Source organism: Atta cephalotes (assembly GCF_000143395.1).
Source record: "Atta cephalotes unplaced genomic scaffold scaffold00013, whole genome shotgun sequence".
In the NCBI taxonomy this organism is placed as follows: Eukaryota; Metazoa; Arthropoda; class Insecta; order Hymenoptera; family Formicidae; genus Atta; species Atta cephalotes.
In genome coordinates this window covers 5695511-5700094 of record NW_012130077.1, presented here as the reverse complement: position 1 = coordinate 5700094, position 4584 = coordinate 5695511, and positions in this window count along the sequence as shown.

Below are 4584 nucleotides of genomic sequence, written 5' to 3'. Positions count from 1 at the left end.
TATATATATATATATATATAGAGAGAAGAAGAGAGAGAGAGAGAGAGAGAGAGAGAAAATATATTTAGAAGCTCAGAAAATCAAGCTTCACAAAATAAGACATTTTTACAAAAGTCATAGTACACTCTTCCCAAATGATGATCCCTTGCTCGAGATATCTCTTTACAAGAGATATCAATTTCAGATCAAAGCAGAGAAATTCAATTCGTTCGTATACAACAATCGCGCGCGACATGTATGCAGGCTGTTGAATACGATTGTAACACACGATGTGACGAATAACGAAGCGGCGTAAATTCTAGTGTCCCTACCATTGCAGAAGCACAAAACCGAAATGAAATTTCTCTTCCAAAATTCCTAATACTTGTTAAATTTCTTTTATCGTCGTTGTAACAACCACTCGTTCGTATAAGTTTGACAATGCATGCGCGTGCACTGAATTAAAAATCAACGAGCTTCGTTCCCGAAATATTTCAGAGCACATTTTACCTGTAGATAAAATTTCGCCAAAATTAATACATAGTTTGTTGTAATGTTGAAATTGATTATGCGCAATATAGTTGCGAGAAGAGGGGAGGGGTCTATCTTACGGTTATTTTATAACAAATATCCAGAATAATCCAGATATTTGAAGTAAAATCGAAATTGGATATCAATATGAAATTGGATATCAATATATATAATTAAATGCACAGCATAAGCATTCTCTAATCATTTTTACTTCTTATCTAATTCATTTGTTTTGTACAATACACCACACATATGTTAGTAAACATTAACTCATATAGAACACCCTGTATATACGTCACATATATGCATAAATACAATGACGTACGAATTATGAGCAAATCACTACTATTACTATTAATTTCCCGAAATATAAGCAAGAATTTTACAGCCCCTAACCCTAAATAGCTTCGCCTCGATAATTACGCTTTTATTTCGTTCAAAAAAATAATATATTTTTAAAAGTTTACACAAAAATTTTGATGTTAACATATATTTTCGCGTAATTCACACATACAATTTCAAATCTGTGACGATTAATCAATCATAAAATTAAATAATAATATTGATAATCATATTCATGCCACGTGCCGCTCTATTGATCGCCAAATTTCAATAACAGTTTAATAAACACAAAAAAGACAAAGATGATGCTTAAGTTAATTAAAATAAAAAGTTCTTCGATTTCATTAGAGCCCTTCCAATAAGCTAAAAAAGCAAGACATCGCTTTCCTTATTCTTATTGTGTCTTAATCCTTAAATAAAGCTAAAATCACTTGCAACAACCTAAGCCTACAGCTAGACCTTATTTCATATACAATGTACACACACACACATATATATATATATATATATATAATCATGCTACATTTCAACACATTTCTTCATATGAGTATTTTCAGCTCGTATATATATATATATATATATGTGTGTGTGTGTGATATTATATGTATGTAGATACATATACTTTTTCATGTAGTTTTTGTTTCTATATTTTGTATAATGTAGGCGTCAAAAGAGTGATTCCATTTTTGCTGTTCACATTATTTTAGCATAATTTCAATAGCTGAAATCTTGATTTCTTTTTTATATCATTTTAATGTTTTTAACAGTATTTCAATCGCAAATCCTTCCTCTTTGTTCCACTAATTTTTATCGAGTAAAATCTCGTATGTAAAACTTGGTGCAAATATATGTTGTTGCATTTCATGAGTTATCCTGTCTTCTTCTTTTTCACTTTTTCCCGAAATAATTTCGTTATTTTTATAGATTTTGCAAATCTTAAATCTCTACTAAAAAAATTCATAATAAATTTTAAACTTTCATCTTCTGTAGGTAAATAATCTTAATTAGGTTTGTACAAATATTATCATCTTTCTGTGATTAATACACATTTGTATTTGCCTACTTTTCCAAAGCTATAATTAATGCAAATAGATTGACTTTGAAATTTATTGATACTATAAGTATCGATTATGTCATTGAACAAAAATGTGTGCACATACTTAGTTGATATATTTGTATATTTTATTATACTGCATTTACGATGTAATTTAGAAAATTAATATAAATATACATATATAAGTATATATAGCTAATTTATTAATGAACCATCAATTAGTATTATTGGTATGGAAAATATAATTAAATTTGAGTCGTTATTTCTAATTAAATGTTTAGTATAATGTGCATAGTGTTACCGTGTCACGTATAAGTATATAAGTAATAAGATAATTTTTACATTTAAATTAAAACATTTTTTCTTGTAATATTAAAAAACGATAAAAAATAACAACTTTAGACATTATAGCTATGTTTTATAGCTATGATTATAGCATTTGTACTATTCCATCGAAATACACAATGTTTTTAGATTCTCATCGCTACTAACTAAGAGGCCAGGTCATACAAGAGTAATTACATCTCAGTAAAATGCGCATACGCGAAATACAAACGGGAGTCTTACGCCTTTACGCTCGTAATTTTTAAATCATAGCACATTTGCATCAGGAACCACTTACCTCCGTAATAATTTATCCAATATAGTAGTTCAAAGCGTTACCTGTAATAAAATAATATGAATAAACCACGCGTGATTCTGGATTTCTACACTGTCTTCTTTCGACAACTTTGATAATTTATAACATTATAACGTAATTTATAATAGCATAATGGATCGAGCCATTACCAATGACACACAATTTAAAATTTTTCTTGAACAAATGCGCAAAATTAACTTCAAAGTCTATATGAAATCGAGGAAATTGAAGAAGCTTATAATTTGGTAACAAGTTTCGTTTCTACAATATCTATTACAAAGAGTTTTTAAACTTTCTTGATGCAATGATAAACAATGATCAAATTTGTCCAATTCTACATTACAAATAGCATTTCTTCTGCGATACAATAATTAAGATTTACAGAAATACACATTTTGTTTTTTTTTATTTTTTAATCGAAAACTAAGCAAAGTACACACAGATCCCGTCTGCTTTTTTTTTTAAGATACTTTTAAGCTTCGCGGAACACGATATAGTTTATTTATTTCATTTTTGCACGCAGAATCCTTAATATCGAGAAAACTTCAGTGAGAAGCGCTTTGCTGAAACAGCACGGAAAGGTCAAAACGATCGACTTCAAGAAAACGAACGATAGATCAGATATAATGGTTCTGATGGTGTTACAAATATTCTTTATTATTTATATTTCTTCCCACGCTGACTATGATATGTTTCAAATGAGTGAATAATATTTCCGCTAATTCATGCGAGCGGATCAACTAAATTAATTATAGATAATGAATAGAATTAGATTGTTCTAATTGAAAAACTGAAAGACTAAATATCAGTTTTGCCTTTACCTTTCGCAGTGTTAATTTAGAATATATAATATTATTGTTGGAGACAACATATTTATGGTGATGCATTGTGCGATTCACGAATTATGAAGAATGAAAGATGAGAATCCATACATACAAAATGTCAAACAGTCAGATGATTATTTCAACTTTTATATATAAATATGTAAGACGTATTTTATTATAATGATGGCCTGCGTTATTTTAATTATTATTTGAGAAATTAAAAATTTTATAATAATTATTTCATTGTTAAATGTATGTTTTATTGTATAATTGTATAATTTTCTTGGCCGTTTTTGTAAGATATATTAATCTCATTTTCTTGTGGGATATATAAAAATCTGTCAAATATCTTTATACGCTTTTATCTTTATGGTAACACATTGTATAATGGTTTGTGAAAAAGAAAATAAAATTTTTTATAAAGTCGTTAAACAATCAAATGAAAATATAACTTTTCATATAGAATTTATCAGTGGGTTTGATTTTATCAATCTTTTTCTCGTCATTTTATTAAGTTTAAAATAAATCTTTTAATATATACAAAGAAGCAATTTTTAGTGCTGATAATTTATACGATAATTACAATTAGAAGATTTATTATTATCTATTAGATCTTCAAAAAAAATGTTTTAATATTTTTAAAATGTTTAACTTATTGTTAATTTACTGAATAGTGAGATAATACTGTTGTTCTTCTTAAAATAACTGTTAAAAACAAATATTTGAATTATGATATCAGTAATAATACAATTATAATAAAGTTGATGAGCTTTTTTTGTGACATAATCGGCTATATAATCGATTATTTCTAAATTTTCTAAAAAATTCCATTTTTGTCCTTTTTCAAAGAAATCATTTATACATTGTAAATATTCAATTGTAATATCATTACAATCGGTAATAAATGATGCTCTCAAGATTCAAACTCGTACATTTACTAAAATATTCGTCAAATCTCTTCCATTGTTATAGAATTGCATTTTATTATGAATGTATTGTCAGATATAAATACAACTGATATGATCAGTTGATTGCAAAACATTTGTTCTAATTTAGGATATGCATTTAATTTTGCTCTAGTTGCTTGAATTTAATTTAACGCTTTTTTATTATAAGCAGAATGTGTGTGTGTGTGTGTGTGTGTGTGTGTGTGTGTGTGTGTGTGTGTGTGTGTGTGTGTGTGTGTGTGTGTGTGTGTGTGTGTGTGTGTGTGT